The sequence below is a fragment of the Colobus angolensis genome, unplaced genomic scaffold (assembly GCF_000951035.1).
Source record: "Colobus angolensis palliatus isolate OR3802 unplaced genomic scaffold, Cang.pa_1.0 Scaffold140, whole genome shotgun sequence".
In the NCBI taxonomy this organism is placed as follows: domain Eukaryota; kingdom Metazoa; phylum Chordata; class Mammalia; order Primates; family Cercopithecidae; genus Colobus; species Colobus angolensis.
The window spans coordinates 5,420,915-5,430,027 of NW_012114489.1; positions in this window are offsets into that span (position 1 = coordinate 5,420,915).

Here is a 9,113-nt window from a genome sequence, read left to right on the forward strand (position 1 = left end):
AAAAAAAAAAAAAAAAAAAAGCTTAAACATTCCAACTAAAATGCATAGGTTTTGAGACTAGAAAAGAAGCAAGTCCCAATTATTTGCTGTTTATATGAGAGGCAATTTAAATTGAAAGAAACAGTAAGGTTGAAAGTAATAGTATAAAAAATAATGTGCAATGCAAAATTAAGCATAAGAAAACTGGAACGTGTACATTAACGCCAAACAAAGTAGACGTCCAGGAAAGGAAAGTAACTAGAGATAAAGAAGAATATTTCATTATCATTAAAGGATCTATTCATCAGGAATGGAAGAAACACAGTATTTACATATGTCATCATTACAGAATCTGGAAACAGAGACAAAATATAAGTGATTATATGTTAATAAATTTGAAATTATGTAAAATGTAGAACTCTGGTTAAACCCAACTTAATGAAAAATAAAACTGAGCAAAACTGCATAGTCTTATTAAGTAAATCACATCTATAATGAAAAATTCCCTATAAGTGAGTCCTGTGCTCTGGGGATCGAACTAGTGAATTTCCCCCTACAACTGAGAAATACATGACATGAATCTTATACAAAACTTGCAGAAAATGAAAGCAGTAGGCAACTCCTCTAAATGATTTACGAGTTCTGGGCCAGGGGCGGTGGCTCACGCCTGTAATCCCAGCACTTTGGGAGGCCGAGGCGAGTGGATCACCTGAGGTCAGGAGTTTGAGACCAGCCTGACCAATATGGTGAAACCCTGTCTCTACTAAAAATACAAAAATTAGCTGGGTGTGGTGGTGCACACCTGTAGTACCAGCTACTCAGGAAACTGAGGCAGGAGAATTGCTTGAACCTGCGAGGCAGAGGTTGCAGTGAGCCGAGATTGCGCCACCGCACTCCAGCCTGGGCGACAGAGGGAGACTCCATCTCAAAAACAAACAAACAAGCAAAAAAAGAGATCTGTATAAACTTTACACCAAACTGAAAAAGATATCACATGAAAAGGTTATATATACATATATATACACACACACATATATCTCAAGAACAAATGAAAAACAAAAAGTTTAACAAACTGAATCCAAAGTTACATCAAATCTGATACACTATAAATAAATTAGGTTTTATCCCAGAGTGAATTCTTGTTGCATTAACACTTTGAAATCACAAAAGTTCAGTAAATCATAGAAATATATAACAATATTGTGATTATTATAAGTGCAAAAACTAACATATCCACTTAATATTAGGAAAAAATCATAAAATTGTAGTTAATATCATAACCAGTGTTGAAATATTCAAATATTTCCCTGAGATCAGGAATGAGAAAAAGACTCCTACTGTCTTCTATTATGTAGGCAATAATAGAAGAAAAAGAAAAAAAAAAAGACATACGGATGGGAAAGGAAGAAATTAACTGCCATTATTCACATGCTGAATGTTTATATTTCTAGACTAACATCAGTGTATATATTACATGTTAGAATTAATAAATTTAGCAATTACTGGATATATGGTTAATATGGTTAATATAAAAAAACTGTAACCGTATTTCCAAATTCCTGCAACAAATAATTAGAAGATTAAATTAATTAAAGACACCATTTACAATGCCAAGATTATCAAAATCTTAGGTAAAATTTTAATGAAAGCTGAGCAATATATTTACATACCAAACTATAGAAAATTATTCAGATGAATTAAATCGAGATATTAACAATTGAATGGTGAATGCTTATTAAATGGAAGACATAGTTTTTTGTAAGGTGATCAGTTCTTCCCACTTTGAAGCATATGCAATCCCATTCAACATGAACCCAAGTCAAATCAAAGCAGTAATTCAGCATATTCTATAAATCATCAAATTTAAAAATTGGACTAATGGAGAGAATTAACAGAAAGTTCGATTTCAGTCAGATAGAATGAAAAAAGACCTATTGGTGAACGATTAGGGCAATTTGGGACATTGTGATTTCCTGCCACCAGAGTTGGTGCATGAAATTAGAGACAGGATGATGACTTGTGACAGCTACACTTTGTATTTTAACATCTGAAATCATCTACTGAATTTTTGTACACTCTATTATTCAGGAATGATTTTTTTTTTTTTTTTTTTTTTTTTACCTGAGACAGAGTCTCGCTCTGTCACCAGGCTGGAGTGCAGTGGCATGATCTCGACTCACTGCAACGTCTGCCTCCCGGGTTCAAGTGATTCTCCCGCCTCAGCTTCCCAAGTAACTGGGACTACAGGCGCGCACTACCATGCCCAACTGATTTTTGTATTTTTTGTAGAGATGGTGTTTCACCAAGTTGGCTAGGATGGTCTCGATCTCTTGACCTCGTGATCCGCTCGCCTCTGCCTCCCAAAGTGCTGGGATTACAGGCGTAAGCCACTGCGCCTAGCCTCAAGAATGAATCTTTCAAACCACAGGAAGAATTATCATTTTTATGAGGACTTCAAAATAGCATGCTTATACAGAAGGTGGGGTGTATAATTCACTGCACATTTAAATATTAGCATTTTTATGGAATACTGGAAATTATGTGCAGGTTTTTGCTCTATATGTGGTAAATGGAATGGATGTACTTTGGTTTTACTTTGCATGTTTGGAAAAAAACACTGAGGTCACAGAAGCAAAGAGATTTTCCAGAGTTTATAAACAGAATAGCAGAATGAAACCGAAGGATCATCCTTCTATAACCTAGTCCTGAGCATTGCACAATTCTATTTCCATATTCAGTATACCATTTATCAACAAGTGTGACTCCCTTTAAATGGGAGGCAAACACATTCAAAATTATCAGAATCATTTCCTTAAACTTGAATTATATGCTGTAACTGGGCTCTAATCTCGTCCATATCACAAATATTATTATGATTTCTCTGAGATGTAGTCACACACAAATGGAGCATTGTACTTTAAGAAATTGCTTCTGGAAGCTGGTTTTTCTTACACACTGTATGCTTCATTTTCAATAGATGCAATTACAAAGTGCTTTTTTTCTTTAACAATATGTCAATCAATGAATATACACCATTCACTAATTTTGATGGTACTTAAGTGGTTCTCTGCCATTGATGATGGTCCCGTTACACAGTTAAACATAAATGCATTTTTCCTTTCTATTACTTCTTCTTTTTTTTTTTTTTAGATGGTCCCGTTACACAGTTAAACATAAATGCATTTTTCCTTTCTATTACTTCTTCTTTTTTTTTTTTTGAGATGGTCCCGTTACACAGTTAAACATAAATGCATTTTTCTTTTTTCTTTTCTATTACTTATTCTTTTTTTTTTTTTTTGAGTCTTGCTCTGTCGCCCAGGCTGGAGTGCAGTGGCACGATCTTGGCTCACTGAAACCCCCGTCCCCTGGGTTCAAGTGATGCTCCTGCCTCAGCCTCCCAAGCAGCTGAGACTACAGGCATGAACCAGCACACCTGGCTAACTTTTGTGTTTTTAGTAGACACAGGGTTTCACCATGTTGGCCAGGCTGGTCTCGAACTCCTAACCTCACGTGATCTGCCTGCTTCAGCATCCTAAAGTGCTGGGATTAGAGGTGTGAGCTACCATGCCTGGCCTACTTCATGTTTTTAATTGGAAGACAAAATTGGATGTATTTATCATGTACAACATCAAGTTTTGAAATAGGTATTGTGAAATGACTAAACCTAGTTGATTAACATACACATTTTTCTGAAAATAGCAATCCTTCATAAGGTTTTTATACACATCATGAGAAAGGGCATATCAAATCTACAGAATAAAATTATATTTGTAAGGGTATTCATATACATATATGAAACGAGTCACTACAACACTAATACTGTCAATTTTTCTAATATGGGAACAGGTACACTTAATATGAGACAAACTTCATAATACATATTACATTTAACTCTAGTTGAGCAATAAAAGTCATTCCTTGTAGCAATTTTATTTATGACCCCTCGTACCATAATTTCATTGACTAAATAGAGTTCAGCTTTTTAAAGTGGTTCACAAATTAATTGTCTCCGCATAACTTGCTTATATTGTGCTTATACTGTGTCTTTTCTTTCTGATTTCTAATTATCCTTTCTTCAAGTATAACTTTTCATGCTGTTCTGTACTACTTTAAAAATAAGAATAAAAAGCAAAGAGCAGATATCCAAAACAATCATTAGTCATAGGCCATCATGTAGATATTTCTACAATTTTTCTTTAGGTCGTTGAAAATACAGAGTGTGCTCATTGCAAAGTTTTGAAAAAGTGCAGATACATATTTCATTCTCAGATGTAAACACGATCAGCAGTAAAGTTCGTATATGGACATAAATATACGTAAATATATGTTAATATGCGTAATATATGTGTATATTTGTGCACATGACTAATTGAAATCACAATGTGCTTTTTTTTCTTTAGCTATACGTCTTGGAGATGTTTTCTGTAAATAAATATAGGCACACCTGACTGATTGCAAAAGCTGAACAGTAATCATAGTATGGACATATCATAAGTTATTTGACAATTCCTCTATTCCCTTTTTTGTACCTACGCCTTTATGCCCTTCTCTGAGTATCTGTCCAATCCTAGAAGTGGAAGTACTGTGTAAAGGATATGTAACTTAAAACTCTTCTAAGGAATTTTAAATAAAGTTTCAAAGATCTAGTATCATTTCATATTCTTTATAAAAATCTATGACCAGATATATAAAAATATATATATTTTAATGTTCATTAAGAAATAAAGCTATATAAATTACTGTAGATAGAAAATGTTTTCTAAAAGATGTTATTATACATTGTATAACAACCATAAAAATAAAATAGTTTGCTATAGGTAACACAGGTTTCATCTTACTATTTTATATCAATAGATCTTGCCAGTTCTCATATAATTTCTCATCTAGGTGAACGTTAGGTTCAAGTCGCCAAGTGTCAGAACAAACCATTTTGAAATTTTCATTAGGAATATGCTTAAATCATTTTAATTTGTATACAATTCAGATCTTTTTGGTTACTGTAGTATTTTAATTTTAATTCAATTTAATTTTTTTAGAGATGAAGTATGCCTATGTCACCCAGGCTGGAGTGTATTGGTTATTCACGAGTGCATTTGAGGTCACTGCTGCCTCGAACTCCAAGGCTCAAGTGATCCTCCTGCCTCAGCCGCCTAAGTAGTTGGGATGATAGGAGCATGCCACCGTGCCCAGCTTAAGATTTTAAAAATTGGAATAATAAAATAATAATTTTAATTGGAATATTTTTGACTTTTATAATATTTTATTCTAACTCTTATTCCTTTTACTTGACTTCCCTTCTATTGTCATTCAAATGAAGTATCCTTTGCCTTACATAGAAGAAATAATTTTAATTGAAAACTACATTTTGAAGTTTTTGAATTATTTTATTAGAAATACGTTTGTTATATATTTGAAATATAAATAATATTAATAAAACAACAAATGTATTTCCACCAGAAAGATAATATGACCAAGGCCTTAGGGGACACGTGTATGTACTTTCCTAATTATATCACTCTGCTTTCTCCTAGAAACACACACGCAAACACAAACACACACACACACACACACACACCCCAAAATTTTGGTGTTGATCATTCCCTTTATTTTTTTAGGTTATATTTATTGTGACTGTATGTCGTCTTTATTTATCCTTCAAATCATAATACAAATGGAGTAAAGTGAAAACCTACCAACTGACCAGATCTATGTAGTTAGCCAAAAGAACCTAGCTGTATAAATAACACCTGGATGGAGAATGAAACAGTCAGACTTCCAGAAGGATAAAAGAAATAAATCCTTTTTGCCATCTCCCATCATTATGGCTTTCCTTTTCCTTATAGTTAACCACAGCTCTGACTCCTAACAACTTGAACTGACTTTTCCTGCTGTGAAGGAAAGGAGTAAGAGCAGGCTTGCAACTAACTATTCTTTAACAGGAACGCCTGAAAAAAGTTAATGACTTCCTAGTAAAGGTGCTGACATAATAACTCTTTGTAAACATGCTAATAGATATTACTATTTTACCAGGATGTACTTTGTCTGTCTAGGTTGTTTATTATAAACAACCCTGGAAGTTATGGATCTACGCAGATTTGCTGGCTGAAGAATAACATATAGTGTAATTAATGGAGACTGTGTAATTAACAGTGTAAAATGGGATGAGCCAAAAAATTAAATGACTCCCTTTTTTAAATAATATTTTCTCAAACATTATTCAACACAACTCATCTTTTATTGTAAAACAAAATCACATCCTGATGTGGAAGAAAAATGGCACCAGTCGGGACTGTTTCTGATGCTTTCATGACCTCCAAAAAATATGTTTTATATTTTGACTGGATGTTTGCCTCTATTACTTAAATTACAAATAAAATGTAGTGTAAGAGCTACCATTCATGTGAGTCTGATATCAAAACACAACTCTTTGTAACAACACACCAGTTTTGGAAACTCATATAAATAGTTTCAGACGGCCGGGTGCGGTGGCTCAAGCCTGTAATCCCAGCACTTTGGAAGGCCGAGACGGGCGGATCTCCTGGCTAACACGGTGAAACCCTGTCTCTACTAAAAATACAAAAAACTAGCCGGGCAAGGTGGCGGGCGCCTGTAGTCCCAGCTACTCCGGAGGCTGAGGCAGGAGAATGGCGTAAACCCAGGAGGCGGAGCTTGCAGTGAGCTGAGATCCGGCCACTGCACTCCAGCCCGGGTGACAGAGCAAGACTCCGCCTCAAAAAAAAAAAAAATAGTTTCAGACAATATTATTTTTGTATGTGTGAATTCCTTTGCTCAACGTTATGGCCAAGAGATTTATCTAAGTCGTATACAGAAGTTTGTTCATATTCATTGCTGCATGGTATTACATTGTGTGATATACCGTATTTTACCCATTTTTAGAGCTGGTGATTTAATTTCTAGGTCGTGTCCAGTTTGGGCTATTAGGAATTAGTGTTTCTATATGCCTTTTGGCATATGTTAATTTTTAGGATGATTATATGTCAGAGAGAATTACTGTGTCATACTGAATGCCCATATTTAGCTTAACGGAACCTGCCAAAACTTTGCCAGAGTCCTGACTCCAATTTCTCCTCCCACAATGTGTGAGAGTTTCTCACAGACATAAGGTATTGTCAGGGTTAGAGCCTCATGTTTGCCCAGGAACTATGGGTGGTGAAAATTCTCCTGTGGCAGGGAGTGTCAGACCAAGAAGAGCATGGCGGTTCAACTGCACTGATGAGACAGAGATGGAAATTCGGGGGCTGTTAACGCAGCTGTGATTTACCTGGTAGCGCACTGAAGATGGCGGAGCTATGCACAGAACAAGGACAGAAGTCAATGTGGGAGTTCGAAATAGGTCCTTGTTAAAGGGCTAGGCTGCACATGTGCACAAGACTCATCAAGGCCCAGAAGGGCATGAATGTGAGGTTAAATGAAGAACAAAAATACCAGAAGTCTTGCAGTGTTCAAAGACTGTGGGGTTTTGGCCTAGCCAGAGTAGAAAAAATATCTGGTCATTTACCATATGTTTATGTAGAGTGCAAGTTGAAGAGGTACAGGAAAGAAACAGAAAAAGATATATGTGTTTTGAAGAAAAGTGGCCAAATATTCCTTTGTTTTGTTAAATAAAGCCAAACTGCAGACTCAAGATCACTGAAATCAAAGCATGTTAAATAGAAATAGATGTGCACATGGGTACTCATATTTAAACTGAGAGACAAACATTTTTAAGAAATTCAAATTTCGAGAGGAATTCAGATAAATTTCCTACCTGGGAATGATGATTTAAATGTCCTACCTGGGAATGATGGCTTCTGGTATAGTTCGGATCTGTGTTCTCACCCAAATCTCATGTTCAACTGCAATTCCCAGTTTGGAGGAGGAGCCTGGTGGGGGGTGATTGGAACATGGGGGCAGAGTTCTCATGAATGGTTTAGTACCGTCCCCTCTGGTACTGTATAGTGACTAAGTTCTGAAGAGATCTGATTGTTTAGCAGTGTGTGGCATCTCCCCTCTCTCTCAATCCTACTCCTGCCATGTAAGACTCCTGTTCTTGCTTTGCCTTCTACCACAAGTCAAAGATCCCTGAGGCCTCCCCAGAAGCAGATGCTACCATGCTTCCTGTACAGCCCACGGAACCGTGGGCCAATTAAACCTCTTTTCCTTATAAATTACCCAGTCTCAGGTATATCTTTATAGAAATGCAAGAATGCAATAATAATGGCTTCCCTCTCAACAGGATCCATGGAGACTGGAGAAAATGTGGCAGCATTTTTCCAATGTCGAAGGAAAAAAATAATAAAACCATCAACTCCAAATCATCTAGCAAAATTATTCTTCCAAACTGAGACTGAAATAAGACACATCCACACAATCAAACCTGAGACAATTTGTTGCTGGACGACCTGAAATATAAGTAATACCACAGGATCTTCAGGATGAAAGAAAATAACACCTCACGGAAATTAAGAACTACAGAAAGGAAAGAGGCGCCCTGAAGAGGGTAAAAGACAACTATTCTTTACTTTTGCAATGTATCCGACTCTATGAAGCAAAAATGGTAAATAGTATTGTATATGTGAAATATATGACATAGCATACATGAAAGGGGATTAGTCGAAATGTAGTGCTGTGAGGCTATATTTACATGGGGTGGTATTATCATAATTCAAAGTAGACCAAAATAATATAAAGAATCATATGCCAATTACTGGAGCAAGAGTTAAATATGATACAAGACGGTGTAAGTTCCTTCTAGTACTGTGGCTACATAGAAAATTACCCCAAACTTGATCTTCAATGAATACTCCTTATTTACCCATATTTTTTTCACTAGGTTGTACATCGATGAAACACTAACATCATATGGTCCATACCAGGCACATGTTGTGAACTGAAGAAATATTTATGGAGTAAATAATGAAATATTTAAATGAAGTAGAATGAAATGAAAAATGATGCTCTCCTTGGGACAATTATTTGCCCTAAAATAAATTTACATATATATATACACACACACACACGATATATATATATATATACACCATATATATGTACTTATATTATATATATACACACACATGTGCATACACTTGTGAAGCAATATCCACAATGAAGAAAATGTGGGCCGGGCGTGG